Source organism: Tupaia chinensis, unplaced genomic scaffold (assembly GCF_000334495.1).
Source record: "Tupaia chinensis unplaced genomic scaffold, TupChi_1.0 Scaffold000354_1, whole genome shotgun sequence".
NCBI classification, from domain to species: Eukaryota; Metazoa; Chordata; class Mammalia; order Scandentia; family Tupaiidae; genus Tupaia; species Tupaia belangeri.
Genome location: NW_006159849.1, coordinates 10,240,055 through 10,255,737, shown reverse-complemented (window position 1 = coordinate 10,255,737; position 15,683 = coordinate 10,240,055). Strand labels below are relative to the sequence as shown.

General features: G+C 37.0%; 1 protein-coding gene across 1 annotated transcript in view; it reads left to right on the top strand.

The window, feature by feature from the left end:
* Positions 1-165: 165 nt before the first annotated feature.
* The window catches only part of ABHD17B (abhydrolase domain containing 17B, depalmitoylase), a 44,874-nt gene continuing 29,356 nt past the window's right edge, over positions 166-15,683 (top strand). The window contains exon 1 of the mRNA XM_006152489.3: positions 166-288. The gene's annotated coding sequence lies outside the window, so the exon portion shown is untranslated. The remainder of the gene's footprint in view (positions 289-15,683) is intronic.

Here is a 15,683-nt window from a genome sequence, read left to right as displayed (position 1 = left end):
AGTCAGCAGAACGCGAGCTCTTGTGGAGGAGCAGGGCCGGCGCGAGGCGAGACTCAGGAGCACGAGCTGGGCCCCCTCGGGCGCCGCCGTCCTTCGTCCCGGAGCGGGAGGCTCCATCCCTCTGTCCGACCCTGTACTCCTCCGGCTCGGTCAGCCCGCGTTCAGCCCGCGAGGAGAGTCCGGCAGCGGCGGGAGCGCGGATCGCGCCGTGTCTAGGACAGCGCCTCCACGGAGCTTCCCTCCCGACCCTGTCTGCCTCGCGTCTCAGCTGCGGCCGCTCAGGTGCAGGTGCGTGAGGCCGCCCGGGTGGGTGCCGGGGCCGCGGCCGGGCTAGGGGAGGGGGCGCTAGGCCCGGAAGCGCAGCGCGGGAGTGACGAGTATGAGCCGGGCGGGGGGAGGGGAGCGGGAGGCGTCTTTGTTGTTGGCGACCGGGATCCCTCTCCCAGCCGAGGAAAGGCGGAGAAGCCACTCCTGGAGATCGCCTCTGCATTTTGGAGAGAATTCTCTAGTGATTCGGTGAAGGGGAGCGGTAAGAGGTCTGTAAGGTCCGTGAGGCTGCGGGAGTCCGGGAGCTGGGGAGGCACGGACGAACCGACAGACTAGGGAAGGTCTTGGGTCCTCCTTGCAGAGGAGATTCTCATTTTACCTTCTTCGCTTTTCTCCTAGGGGACACGGGGTAGATGGGGTCAGGTTTACGTTCCCTTGCCGGTTCACTGTGATTTTTGCATGTGCCTTAAAGCATTCTCCTGAATGTCTTCCTCTCGGCCAGCTTTTAGATGAAGTCTGCACTGAGCTGGGTGATTTGTGTATTCCGGTCGTGCCATCGCAGGGTTCTTTTTGTTAAAATGGTTGAACTTTAATCTTACCTGATTTGACCTCTAGGATAGGCTATCCTGCAATCGTTTTTTAAGTGGAAAATTAGAGATTTTGTTTGGAATTTTATCAAACCCCAAAGTAAGAAAGTTGTGCCAAATTTTGAGGCTTTCGTAAAGGAGAACTGTTTAACCTCTGCTTGTTAATATGTTCAGAGCTTTGATCCATAGTAAAATTTCTGCCCACGCCAGAACAGTTTTTTTTTTTTTTCTTGAAATGATGCTGTAAGTCAGTGTGGGGTAGATTTGGTTAAGCAAAAGGATGAATAACGGAGTACTGAGAGGGTGACCTTTAAATTTTGGCTGTTAGATTCATTGATTTTTAAGCTTCCAATAAATAAAAAGAATTTTGGAGCTCTTGTGTCGGCTTTTGAAGCTTAAAGAGTTTGAATAGAAGGTCAAGTACATGTTGTAATTAACATTTATCTGTTACATTAGTAGGGAGATTTACAGTAAAATGAACTTTTCTCCATAGAGTTTGTCTCTTTGTATGCTTATACGTAAACTCTCAGTTGGGTGACATAGCTAATCATAGCCACTATTTTGATAATTATCGTGATTGCCAGTGTTCCAGTTTGGGTCTACTCAACTCCCTGCTTGTTAAGTATTTGACCTATGGGTAGTTGGCATTACTTGAAGAATAGTGGAAGTAATCATGTATCAATTTATGATAAATGCAGTATCTCTGTTGTGCAGTAATTGCTGTTATTTGAGATCCAGGAAGAAATGTCTATCACCATCACCCATATTTTGACCTCTCTTTTCTCCTGCTCTAGTATTAATAAGGTTAATTGCAAGGATAGGATTAGATTTTTAGCAGGCTAGGCAGGTTTAATTTTGTCCCTTGGAGTGCAGTACTCTAGTTGATTAGTAGCTTTTTCCTTGAGTATCTTTGCCCATTTTGAAATGTGTACGGAATAATAGCTGAAAAAGAATTTTCTCTTTGCTAGGATAAAATCACCATAAAGCATCATAACAAAATAGTGTTTTTGGTAGCTTAATGATGTACACAGAAGAACTAGGTGATTACTGTCCTGAGTTCTGTCTCTGAATTGGTCTACATCTCAGCACACTATCCCACATCTGAGTCAGTTTATCCATCTGTAATATAGGGCTAATAAAACGCCACCTGCTCACTTTAAAGGCAGTGAGAACCACATAAGCAACAGTTACTCTGGTTATGTGCTACTGATTAATAGGGAGTACTTCTTAATGCAATACTTTCTTGTCTTGGTATTATAAACTTCAGTTGTTTGGTTTAAAATTAGCATAAAGAAACATAGTTAATAATAGGGAAAATGCCTGGCTTTACACCATCTTTTAAGAGTTGATAACTTCAAATTTTCTTTCATGTTAAGACTGGTATTATATTTTCGGAATCATTGATGTCAAGAAAATAGAGCTTATTGAATTGGCTGGTTGATTTACTGGCTGATTTTGTTTCTAATGCATCCAAGTTTTATTCTTAACTTCCAAAATTACTCCTACCGTTTCAAAAATTTGTCACGTATGTTGCCTCCCTTTGCTTCTCAAATCCAGCCTTGCAAATTGAGGAGGAAAAGTGACGTCATGACACTTTTACAGGTGAAATAAATACAGCCTAGAGAAGTTCATTATTTGAATTGCCTAAAGCTAAACAATTAATAAGGAGTAAAACTGAGGCCTGAACCCCAGTCTTTTGGCTTCCAGACCTGAATTTTTTGCTTTGCATCAGTGTTTTTCAAACAGCTGGCTATGCCCAACAGTTCTGTCAATCCAGGTGAAATGAGAAATAATATAGCAATATAAGTATTGGCAACATACAAAATAATGAATACCCATGTACTACCCATCACCCAGTTGAAGAAATAAAGCTATAAAGCAAAACGAAGTTTCCTCTGTACTTTGTATCCCTCTTAATTCTTATTCCCTCTTCCCTCCATTCTCAAGTAGTAGGGTGAAATTGACTTTCTTCCTAAAGCTCTTTATTAATAACTAATGTCTTTATACTCATGAACATCATACTGTTTTGTTTTGATTGTTTTAAGACTATTGATGGTTGTCTCCAACTTTTTGGTATTAAACAATGCTATAAGGAATATACTTGTATGTTTACTTAAGTACATTTGTAAGACTTCCCTAGTGCAGTCAGGAACCAGCAGTTAGCGTAATGGCTATGTCGCTGGACTCCCACGTGGTCGACCACGGTTCGTGTCCCGGACCCGGTGGCTTAAAACTCACACCGGGCGCGTGTGCGTGCGTGCCCAAGATCCCGAGAGGAGAATGGAGGAGAAGGGATTGCGGCGTGACCATCTCCCCTGGGGGGTGATTTCTCGCTTTCTGTCTCTATGTCTCTCTCTGTCTGTTTGGCGAGCGCACGCGCCCTACAGTGAAAATCTCTCAAAAAAAAAAAGACTTCCCTAGTGCAGTGTTTGCTGACTTTATCTTTATAGAAGATATTTTATCATTTCTCCCATACTGCCCTAAAATGAAATTCATAATAAGCCTATATCCATGTCTTTTTTCTTTTAAAAAAAAGTTCTTACTAAAATTTTAAGAATTTACGTGTATATTGCTGTATAAATATGTAAGCTCAAGACTACACTTAAATCTTACACCAAGTGTGATGGTAGAACAACATCAGAATCACCTGGGAACTTGTTAGAAATGCAGAACCTCAGATCTCATCCTGCTGGCTCAGATGCTATATTTTTACAGGATTCTTGGATTATTTGTGAACATTTGAAGTCTAAGAAGCACTGCTAAAAGAAATAGTAGTCAGGTGCTTTGCACCAGTGGATAGTATCACTGTCCATGCAGTAGCCGCTAGTGCAGATTGAAATAGGAATGTTGAATTGGCCATTCAGATACCAACAGTGGCGCTGTTGTTGCTGAAAAATGATTTTTCTGAAATAATGAACTACTCTTAAGTTTGAACAAAAGTGAAAGTTCAGTCTTCTCTCTTTATACAGTGATTGTATTAGAATTTTTTTTAAAAATCCATGTTAAAACAGTACAAATAATACTTTGTGTTAAGTCTGTGTAGAGGAGTCTGACCTTGGATTTTGTTTCTCTTTTTGCTCCCCTATGTGAATGACATTCGAGTCATGAGATGGGTAACCACATTATCTTTATACATTTAAGAATACCTGGCATCCCTAGCTTCTGTTTAGTAGTGCCTCCTAGTCATTATAGCAACAAGAGAGTTGTCATTGAGAAAGATTACCCTGGAATATATATCTAGTAGTAGAGTCCTGGCCCATGGGATATATACTTTTTCAACTTTATGAGATAACTACCAGTTTTCTCTGCAAAGTCATTGTACTAGCAATGATTGAGAGGTTCTGCTTTTCTACTTTCCAGATACTTTAGATTTCTTAATTTTTGCCATCCTGGGGAGTGAAATGGTACCTAATTGTAGTTTTTATTTGCATCTCTCAATAGAGAATTCTTTATTGGTCATTCATATTCTTTTTCTATGAATTGTCCAGTCAGTTTTTCTATTGGATTATCTTTTTCTTACTAAGTTCTGAGAGTTCTATATACTCTGGATAACAATAATTGGTAGGCTTTAAAAATACCTTTATTAATAGTCTTTAGCGTGCCTTTTCAATTTAGATATAGTGAACTTTTCTTGATCAGAAGTTTTTAATTTTAATGCCAAATACCATTCATTCATGATTTGTGCTTTTACTTTTCAAAGAAAGACTTTTCTATCATGGTGTTATAAAGATTCTTTTATAGCATCTTTAAAGTTTTACTTTCCACCTTTAGATCTTAAATTCACATGGGAGTAATATTATGTAATGAGGTGCTTGTGAACCTAAACTTAGTAAATGAAAATAGTACCTTTTTTATTGAAATTCTGTTATTTTAAAATACTACTGTGTTAATATGTTATGATGAAATTGCAGTGATAATAATTGTATTCATTTGTTTTTTGTTTTTCCTAGAGTGCACATGAGCTGGCCAGAGAGAGAGAGTACCCTCCCCCCCAATAGGGCATTGGTCACGCCATAGTCCCTGCTCCTTTTCTCCATCCTGTTGAGATTTATGCTGTGCACACACATACATGTAGAATGTTTTTCAAGCTGCTGGGGCTGAGATTGGAACTGTGCAGTTGTCCTATAGGATTCAGCTCCCTTAACCATTAGGCTCAACCACCATTGATCAGCCCTTTATTTAGTTTCTCATACTCCTTTGTGGCAAAATTAAAATTTGGCACCTCTGTCATTCCAGTCTTTTTTTTTTTTTTTAATTTAATTGGTTTTTGAAATAATTATGGTTTGGGGCTTTAAAAATACCTTTATTAATAGTCTTTAGCGTGCCTTTTCAATTTAGATATAGTGAACTTTTCTTGATCAGAAGTTTTTAATTTTAATGCCAAATACCATTCATTCATGATTTGTGCTTTTACTTTTCAAAGAAAGACTTTTCTATCATGGTGTTATAAAGATTCTTTTATAGCATCTTTAAAGTTTTACTTTCCACCTTTAGATCTTAAATTCACATGGGAGTAATATTATGTAATGAGGTGCTTGTGAACCTAAACTTAGTAAATGAAAATAGTACCTTTTTTATTGAAATTCTGTTATTTTAAAATACTACTGTGTTAATATGTTATGATGAAATTGCAGTGATAATAATTGTATTCATTTGTTTTTTGTTTTTCCTAGAGTGCACATGAGCTGGCCAGAGAGAGAGAGTACCCTCCCCCCCAATAGGGCATTGGTCACGCCATAGTCCCTGCTCCTTTTCTCCATCCTGTTGAGATTTATGCTGTGCACACACATACATGTAGAATGTTTTTCAAGCTGCTGGGGCTGAGATTGGAACTGTGCAGTTGTCCTATAGGATTCAGCTCCCTTAACCATTAGGCTCAACCACCATTGATCAGCCCTTTATTTAGTTTCTCATACTCCTTTGTGGCAAAATTAAAATTTGGCACCTCTGTCATTCCAGTCTTTTTTTTTTTTTTAATTTAATTGGTTTTTGAAATAATTATGGTTTGGGAATCACTGCTTTAAAGTATTCCCATTCTTACATTGCATCTGTGACTCACATTCAGTCTCTGAAACATCATAGACTGTTTAACAGGCACTCTGATATATCTTAGATGATCGTTTACCATCATTTGCATCCTCTACATTTCAGTTTGTTTTACTTTTCATCACTTTTTACTGTGGCTAGACATTTTAAATGATTACTGGCGGTCCTACTTTATTATAACAGAATAGCATTTCAAGCTAAATTTGTATATTATTCAAGTGAAAATTTGGCTCAGTTATAGGACCTGTCTTGTTTTCCCAGAAGTTAAAAGTGAGGATGACTGAACAAGTTCTTGCATGCAGTAAACCTGAAAAGTGAAAAGGAAAAACCAGACAGTGTCTACTGTGTACCAGTCACTGGTTTAGTTTTGGAGGGACAACATATCTGTAAGCAAAGCAAGCAAGGATCCCTAACTCCCTGCAACTTATAGCCTAGGGAGGACCGTGACTAATATGTACAACAAATAAAGTAGTATGCTGAAAAGTCAAAAATACTTTGGAATTTTAAAAAAAAAATTAGAGAAGGGCGAAGAGGTAGCAAAGGATTGACACCTCTTTGAGCTGTTAAAAGGTATGGTCAGGGTAGAATTCATTTAAAGGGGGAGAATAAGCAGAGATGTGCATAGCCATAGCTATGCAAAATCCTAGAAGAGTAGACAGAATATAGTCTTTCAGTCAAACCAGTGTTTCTGTCTGTCTCACTTAGAAGTTGTGTGAACTTGACCACGTTAATTAACAACCTGAAATTTTGATATCCTCATGTATAAGAGGATGATAACAGAAGAGAAGTATTATTAAGATTAAAAGAGATAACAGACAAAAGTACCTTCCTCCTACTCCCCACCATATTCTCATATAGCACTCTATACTTTACTTTCATGGTGTTTGCCACAGTTTATAATTATCTGTGTCATTATTTGATAAGTGCCTATCTTACCCATTCTAAATATTGATGAGGAAATCTAGTCAGTACAGTAATGTATTTCATTAATTTATAGTCATTTTTCATTTGAAAATCATCTCGGGCAGACTTGTAGAGAAAGTGTTTTTTATTTATTGTCTTTATACTGGAGCTTCAGGTTGTATTATAGGCATTAGCTCATTAATCACCACGCATGATCTTTGTGATGATGGGGTAGATATGTATCATTTTGTACTTGAAGGAATTGCATAGAGTGACACAAAATAAAAGAGAATTTGGATCTCTGATTACATTTGTTTACATTTACCTAGTTGTTTTGTTTTGTTTTGTTTTGTTTTAATTTGCCATAGAGCACATACTATATTCACTGGTGTGGGGTGCTCAGAAAATACCTCCCAGGGGAAATGATCAACCACAGTCCCTTCTCTTCCATTCCCCTCTTTGGATTTTGGGGCGTGCATGCACACTTGCCCAATGTGTTTTTAAAGCCACTGGGTCTGGCATTCAAGCCACAGAGCTGCCTTAACCACCATGCATGGGCTGGTCCCTTATGCCACCTTTTTCTTTCTTTATATATAGTATTGCTAAAATTGACTCTCTTTTAAGTATAAAAGCAAAAACATGTGGTTTATGTTACCATATTTTTAGATTGTGGCCTTTGGAGAAGTCACTAAAAAAATGAGCAGTTGATATTCTAGTTTTTCATTTTTATTTTTTAAATAATTTCCCCATGGAGCTTCTCATAGTGTCTGAGGAGGTGATAGTACAGTTGACAAAAAAGTTGTAGGTCTTTATCCTTGCAAATATGACATGCAACTTGAAGAAATTAATATGGGTGTCATACAGTATTTAATTAAAACTTATTTTGAAGATGTAGTCACACGAAAAGAATAGGATTAAGTAAGTGCAGATGCTCTTCAATTGACAGTGGGATTACATCTTGATAAAGCTGAAAATATCTTAAGATGAAAATTCATTTTATATACTTTACTTCCCAAGTATCATAGTTTAACTAAACTACTTTAAACATGCTCAGGACACTTGCATCATCCTGTGTTTGGGCAAAATATCTGACACAAACCCTATTTTATACTTTATTAAATATTCTATTGAAAGTGGAAGCCAGAAGAGCTTACCGCACAGCATCACAAGAGAGAATCACACTGCATGTTGTTAGTCCAGGAGAATATCAAAACTGAAGTTTAATCCCCAGTGAATGTGCCCAGAAATTGAACCATCCTTAACTGAGGATCTTCTGTGTATGTTTAACATAGATCAGGATGCAGGAAGAAAATTGTAAGAACTAACTTGGTGTAGTGAAGTCTCCATTATAATCACAACAACCCTGCTGTAGAGCTATATAGCACTTACAGGAACAAAAATAGAAGATAATCAGTTTATCGGTTACAACAGACTTGTTTGGGTTCTCAATTTAGATTATTCTTAAGCGTGTTTTGGAAGTAAAAATCAATTGAAGTAATCCATATAATAAGCTTTTCCCTAAAATGCCATCTACCATTTGTGACCTAGATATTTTGTTTCTGTCTAGAATACTGCTTTCTGTGCTGATAATTTTTCACTGTCTAGCTCTACCATCCCCAACCCTCAAAGTAAAAATTACCATCTGCACATCAGTTATTAAAGAAGTCAATGTCATTTAGTAGCATGTTGGCAAGCTTATATCTGAAACACTACAGGTGACATTTTGTTCAGAACTTTTTAATAGATGTCAGTGTCACTTGTATTAATTAAATAAAGATTTATAACAAAAAATAATAACAGTGAAGAGGACTTTTCATACATAGAGGACATTCTGATACAAACATTAGGACATTAATAGGCTTGCCTTTCAACTTTTTATGTATTAGAGCCTATAAGAAAGATATTTTGCTTCATAATTTAATACCTGCACACACAAACAAAACAGAAACTTAGCAAAAGAAATTATCTGACTCAATCAGCATGGGCATAGTTCAGACGTTTTACTTTTCCCTAGACAAGGAAGTAAAGCTTGAATATAAAAAGAAAAGTAAATGTTGTTTTATTCAAAGGAAAAATGGTAAGTTGTGGAGGATTTTATTAACAGAAGGAACAGTATGTGATAAAGCATAGAAACAAAAAGGAGCGTGTCTCTTGTGAAGGTACAGCATGTTAGGTAGAATGAAATGAATAGAAATAAGACTAGAACCCTTCGTAAAAAGACCAAGAAGCCTGGAGGACTAGAGACATCATGTATCGCATGCTAAAAAATGTAGACTTATTCAAAAGGACTTACAAGGCCCACTGAAAATTTTAAACAGGAAAGCAACATTACCTGACAGCAAGTGTAGAGGTTGGGTTAGATATTAGTCAGTGGGTGATTTTATTAAAACATTCAATGAAGAGGTTGGGCTAAAATGTGACTGGAAATTGGAGAAAGATACGTATGAAATAGACCTTGATGGATGAGAATAAAGGGAGGGAAATACAGATGGAGATATTCAAGGTCTAGAGTTTAAGAGAGAGATCTGAAATCTAATCTGTAAAATAAAAATAGAAATAAAAGCCTCTGAAGGAGGCCATCAGAGAAACCAAGGTTGGAGGTTAGTTTCAAGAAGGAAAGAAAGGACAGTAGTGGTAAATGTCATGTCATGTAAAGTTAAGGAATGAAATACATGTATTGATTATACTTTAAAATGGAGGTTACCAGTGATCCAAAACAGATAAACAAGTTGATGATAGGTGTTAGATCACAATTCACTTTGGTCCTGATGAGGAATATTGAGAACTGAGAAGCAGTGCACTGTCCAATTAATTGACCCTTTAAAAGCATTTTCCAGCCTTGTTGGAGGATGCGCATGATAGTACTTGATATATAAAAATATAATATTGTTATGACTTTATAATTAGTGAATTGATCTAGTGTGCTGTAGTTAGTGGGCATTACACAGACACAACATCTCCAGTTAGCTGATAGTAAATTGTACATGTGATCATCCTCAGCTTAATGGTCTGTTTATTCCACTGCTTTTTGTAGAGATTTTAAGTACATCAGAACGTGTTTTCTTTTTTAATGCATGGAGTATATTGTAAGTAGAAACACATTTTGTTAAATATAAGTTTATAGAACAATTCAATCCATAAATTATACTACTATTGTGAATATTGTTTCCAAGCAACAACCAACCTGTTTTGGTTATATTTAGTATTATCGTGATTTATGCTAGATCTTCCAATATAACTGAAAGTTCTTATTTTATTCACTATTTTCTCTTTCATTTAGTTAATAGATTATTATTGATCAGGCGCTGTCTATAGTGCTAAAAAATACATATGGTTACTGACCTCATAGGCCTATTGTATATAGTAAAGACAGTAAGCATTAACCAAGTAAGCCTATGGGTGAATACATGACAGGATTAGTTTTCAACTACAAAGGTGAAGGACTAGGTGCTATAAGAAAGAATAACCTAATTTAGATTTTGAAATTCAGGAGACCTCTTTTTAAAAACGATATTTGGGGGCAAGCAGGTGGCATGATGGTTAAGGCACTAGACTTCCACATGGCCAGCCATGGTTCAAGGCCTGGACCTTGTGGTTTCCTTTCTTGTTTTCCATATCTTGCTCACTTGCTGCCGTGCTTGTGCTCTCTCTCTCTCTCTGACTCTAGTGAGCATCTGTGCCCAACAGCAATTTTAAAAAATAATAATTTTTTAAAGGGAAATTTAGTCTGAAATAATGAAAATCAGGTAGAAATGTATGCAAGGCCAGCTCCATGGCACAATAATAATGCACGCTGCTCAAGAAAATCTGGATCCCACATGACATTGGAGGTTTTAATCCCCACACAGTCAGCCTGAAAGGCTCCACCCAGACATGCGCTCTAGCACACAAGATCCTATGAGCTGCAGGAAGGAGATTACAGTCTGACCAGATCCTGTGGAAGATACTCATGTCTCTCTCTCACATTCACATGCTTTCTCATGAATAAAGAAAAAAAGCATGTGTACAGCCCTGAGGTGGAAACAGTTTCATGGTTCCAGGGTGCTGAAAGGCAGTGAATGAGACTGTAGCCACAGTGATGAAAAAAAATACATCAAGAGGTCAAAGGAGTAAGCAAAGGCCAATTCATACAAGACCTATAAGGACCTGTGAAGAGACTTGATTTGATTATAGATATACAGGGGAGCCACCAAAGAGTTCTTAAGCAGATCACCTTGTAAGCTGTCTAAGGAAATATTGTAGAACACATGAATGGAATAAGTTCATATTTACTGTACTTGCAAATAGTTTTTCATTTTTTTAAAAGAATTATTTAATTTTATTAATTCATTTATTTTGATTTGGACAGGGACAGAGAGAGAGAGAGAAAGCGAGAAAGCAAGCTACCAGGTCCAGGACTCAAACCATGGTCAGCCATGTGTGAGTCTCCAGCGCCTTAACGACCATGCCACCTGCTGGTCCCAATAGTTTTTCATTTCTTTATGCACACGTTTAGAGTTGTTTCTTCTGTTGGTTTATTTTATATAACTCTAGTCAGTCTCCTGTTTGTAAAAGTCAGTAACCACTAAAAAGGTTAGAAAAGGCAATCAATAAATGCATAGAATTGCATGTGTTCTCATCTACAATTAAAAATGAGAAATGTAATGACTTTCTAATTGAAATTTTTTTATTTTATTTCCAACTTTTAAGATACTGAGGTCAATGAAAATTTCCTGCCTGTGTGATACTATTTTGACTTGGTTTTAGTGCTGCTCCCAAAGGATATCCTTTTTTTTTTCTTTAAGAAATGTATTTGGGGGCCAGCAAGTGTCAATGGTGGTTGAGGTGCTGGTCACTCCCATATGGCCAACTGAGGTTCGAGTCCTGGACCTGGTGGCTTGCTTTCTCAATTTCTTTCTCTGTGTGGTTGGTCAAATTAAAATAAATGAATGCATAAACAAAATTAAATAATTCTTAAATAAATAAATAAATAAGAAATGTTGTATTTGAAGACTTCTTTTTTAATTGCAGATTTTAAATGTAATGTGGAATTAGATTTTTTTCTGTAGGGTCAAGGGACAGGAAGAGAACCATATCTAGTTGTATAAGGATAATGCTAACATAAATGTGGTACTAAAAAAATCTAGGCAGTTTAGAGGAGAGCAAAGATTTATTATAATGTTCTTGCTGGAAAACCTCATATCAATATTTCAGCCTTTTCCCATTAAAAGTGAGGCAGTTAGGAGCATAAGAGCTCATTTAAATAGAATTATGGCTAGATCCTGAGTTTCCTAGTTCCTGAGCTGGTGAGCTTTCCATTAATCCTTTACTTTGTAAAAAATGAGGTTTGTCCAAGTGAATATATATGTAAAATGTGAAACAAGACTTACTTAAAAGGTAAAAGTTGCATTCATTATAAAATATCATTAGACAAGTTTACTGTGTCATTGGTAATTTTATGTCTGTATCCGTATCTAAAATGGCATGTAAGATAATGTTTAATAACCCAGTAGGTAACCTTCATAAAGACAGACAACACCTATCGGAAATGCTTGTTTTCTTCCTCATCCCAACCGGTGTTCACACCAGAGGTACAGTAGATATGAGGACTACTGAGAGACTAAAAGCTCAAGCTATCAGGTTCATCACAAATAAAGGATTTATCTTAGTTTCCCTCCCCAGCCAGACAAGCCTCTGTTCCACTTCTCTCTAACACTCTTTTCCCCAGTTACATTACTTGGGTACGATTTCAAAACATTGTTTCAGGTTTGACCAAAGTACTTTTCAGACCTGTCGTCCTCAATGTCTCTTAGAGCAAAGGGGAGGGGGAGCAATATTTGCTTGCATCCTTGCTACTTGCCTCTTTTAAAGGGAGACTATAAAGCAAAGTTCTTATTAACTGAAACACCCCACAAAATTTTATTACCTTTATTTTATTTAGTAGAAAGTTATATTACTAATTTAGAAATTTGGAGGAACAATTACTTTTAAATGTAGTCAAGTGTTATTTAACTAAAGGATGTGGTTTACACATTTTTTGATATAAATTTTACGACAACCACTTATTTGTTAATTTTCTTAGAATATATTTTTCAAGGAGGAGGTGGAAATGTGTGTCTGCAGTTTCTTTTTCAGAATGTTAAATTTGAAATCTTAAAGTTTAAATACATAAAATTCATTGGCAGTATGTGAGTTAACAGCTTAGCGTACTCTACTTGGGTCATCAGTACTATCAAATTCTCCTGTAAAGCCAAGTCAGCATAGGATTATCTTATTACTAACTGTATCATTCTGTCACTTCCATGCTTACAGAATGACAGTGGGTTTTTAGTTTTTCGTTGTTGTTGTTTTTCTTTTTCTTTAGTTTACTACATGGTGTGTGTGCTCTTGGGTTAGGATTGCCCACACTCAACTCCAGGGAAGGCCAATCCACAAACGCTTGTCCTACATTCTCTCTCTGGATTTTGGGCTCTCATGCACACATGCCCAGTGTGTTTTTTAAGCCACCAGGTCCAGGACTGGAACAGCAAAGTAGGCCATATAGGATCCAGCCATCTTAGCCACCACACTACCAGCGGGCCCTGTCATGGTTTTCTCTAAATTACTAAATGGAAATTTGGCTTTAAATTTCTCACTTACCTAATCCCATCTTTCCCATTTTTTTCACCCTTCATTTTAGTTCTTTCTCACTTTCATACTTTACTCTTGTTGTTCTCTTAACCTAAAGGGTTCTTCTCCTGATTCTGAATTTTAACTCTTCTCATAGTCATTGCTAATTAGTAATCTCTATTTTCTTTTTACTTAAAACCTATCTCATATTACATAGCACTTAATTTTTATAAGATTAAAAACCATTAATAATAATAAATTATGTATTAATTAATTCCTTATAATGTATATAAAATATTAATTGCCAATTCACAACAGAACAGACGGCCCAGCCCTGTTGCCTCGTGGTTAAGCAGGCTAGATCTCAGCAGCTTATTGCCTGGTGTGAGTTCTGGCCCCAGCAGCTTGAAAAACACAGTGGGCATATGTGCCTATGTACCCAAAATCCCAACAGGTAAAGAAATGGAGAAGGAATTGTGACAGCCATGCCCCACTTTTCCCTTTCTGTCTCCTCCCTCCTCCTTCCCCAGTAGTACTAGTAGCAGTAGTAGTAATAGTAAAAGCAATGCATTTAGAATATTTAGAATTCAGTAGGCATCAGGCCAGTTATCTTTTGTTTCCAAATGAAGAAGCAGACCTAGGAACTGTTACATGATTTAACCTAGATTTTGAAGAATTAACTCCCAATCTGTTTAATATGTTGTTCTTTTTTTACTTATTTATTTATTTTAAATTACCAGAGAGGACAAGCTGTTGCCAGAGAGAAAGAGAAAGAAAACATCCTTTAGTGGGGCGTGGTCACACTGAAGTTCCTTTTTTTGTATTTCTCTATCCCATCAGGATTTGGAGCACACATGCATGCACATGTGTCCAGCTTTTTTTTCAAGCCTTCTGGGCTGGGATTCAAACTACACTTAGCCATGTTGAATCTGGCTCCTCTAACTGCTGGGCTACCTGGCCAGCCCAGTATTTATTTTTTATTTTATTTTATTTATTTTTACTAATTTGTTATAGGACACATGTGCTTGCTGAGGAGGTAAAGGGAGTGAGAAAGCACACCCTGCAGGGAATAGCCATGCCAACATTCATTCTTCTTCATTCTCCTCTTGGGATTTTGGGCACGTGCACAAGCCTGGCATGTTTTTCAGGACACTGGATCTAGGACTCAGCTCCACAAGCCACCATATGGGATTCAGCCACTTTAACCACCACACCACTGGCCGGCCTTTTATTGGCATTTAGACTGTTTTCTTTGAAATGATTATTCTAGTTCTTATTATGCACTACTGAAGAAAATATGTGCAGAAGGCAAAAAATTTCTGTTTGAGGAACATTGGTGAAAAGCAGACGTGTTAAGGCCAGAAAAGATTAAATAGAACAAGTGATGTGTTTGTTACACGTGTTCTAACAGTATTTCTTCTAACCTTTCTTGCAGATGAGCATGATAAGGGGGAAAGTATGATAAAGGGAAAGTAGCAGGGGCAGAGGAAGTAGCCATGATGGCAGTTTATGTAGATAGTCAAACTGAAGGCCACATTAATAAGGATTGACCAGCATGTTAAACTAGTTACATAAAAACAGTTAAAGGATATTATATTTAGATTGAAGCTGCATAAATATCTACTAAAAATGTATTATATAGAAAAGAATTGATATGTAAGAATATCATTAGATAATACTTTGCAGGATGACTTCATATCTCATAGAACAAGTTTATAAGAGGTTAACATTATGAAAGGGTTGAAGCTCTCTAAGTCAGCTGCTATTAGTTCATTTTATAGGTTTTTCTTGGAGCCACTACTTGCAGGGACAAGAGAGATCTATAACTTTTCTTGGATTAAGAAGGGGACAGATTAACCTGTTAGCCATTAGTTGACATTTCCCATTATTTCTAGTTACTAATTCTTTATAGATCTTCTTACTGTTTCCCTACTTCCCCCTCCAACTGAACATTTTAAGCCTTATTCTAAGAAGTTTTGGATATAGTCTACCCCAAAGCAGCTGAAAAAGAGATCTGTGACATTCTCTAACCTGATTCTGCTTCTCCATTTTAGAAAAGGGCCCTTTTTGCATGAACATTAAAAATGTCTGTATAAACTTGATCAGTTTTCCTCCATATCATTTATCCTGTTTTTCTTTTTTATCCTATCATTTGCCATTAAAAAGGAAAATGGAGGAATAGTTCTATGTCTTGAAGAAAGTTTGTGTGTGTTTTTTTAAAAGAAAAATGCATATATCCTGTTTCTTTCATCTTAGTTCCTTTTAATGTAGATCTTCTACCAGGAAAAACGG